The sequence below is a fragment of the Penaeus monodon genome, chromosome 33 (assembly GCF_015228065.2).
Source record: "Penaeus monodon isolate SGIC_2016 chromosome 33, NSTDA_Pmon_1, whole genome shotgun sequence".
Lineage (NCBI taxonomy): Eukaryota > Metazoa > Arthropoda > Malacostraca > Decapoda > Penaeidae > Penaeus > Penaeus monodon.
The window spans coordinates 11,533,962-11,534,582 of record NC_051418.1 but is presented as its reverse complement, the minus strand read 5'-3'; the positions used below and the strand labels follow the sequence as shown (position 1 = coordinate 11,534,582).

Here is a 621-nt window from a genome sequence, read left to right as displayed (position 1 = left end):
CTGTGCTTAGCCATGAGTTCCGAGCGAGTATAAACGTAAAGACACTGCTAGCTAGCGCATCTTCTCTTCAACGCTGCCTGCGTTGCCTTGACTGGACTAATCTCCATATTTTCTTTTTTCTCTCTTTTTCAGAATGATGGCGGCCCAATGAGGAGCGATTCATTCCAATCATTCCATTATCTTCAGCTTCTGTGATGGACACTCAGTGAACAAGCTCCGAAGGAAACAAAGCAAAAACAAAAGATAATCGCAGTGAAGGCATCGGAACCGCTAAAACGTTGATCCGTGTGTTCTCCGTGTCCCAGTGTGTGAATTCGAAACCTTTCTGACAAATATGACACAAGGAATTCAATTTCGGTGTTTTATTGATCTGTTCTGTTGGACGATGAGTGCAAAAACCATGACCTGAATTAAAGGAAAGTCAAATGCCTGTTTATGAAGTGCTCGCAGAAATGCGCAGCGGGAGATAACACACAAGTGAGAAAGAACAAAAACTGAAATTTCCCAGCCGTCTCTCAAAATCTTGAAAAAAAAAGTATAGATACTGGAAAGGCCGTTATACAGAAGCCACTTTTCCCCGATTTCTTTAAATTTATATCAGATTTCCTTGCTCTCCTTCCA

General features: G+C 41.7%; 1 long non-coding RNA gene across 1 annotated transcript in view; it reads left to right on the top strand.

The window, feature by feature from the left end:
• Nucleotides 1-237, top strand: part of LOC119594035 — a 42,871-nt gene extending 42,634 nt beyond the window's left edge. The window contains exon 2 of the long non-coding RNA XR_005230585.1: nucleotides 133-237. This is a non-coding gene — a long non-coding RNA (uncharacterized LOC119594035). The remainder of the gene's footprint in view (nucleotides 1-132) is intronic.
• Nucleotides 238-621: the final 384 nt, after the last annotated feature.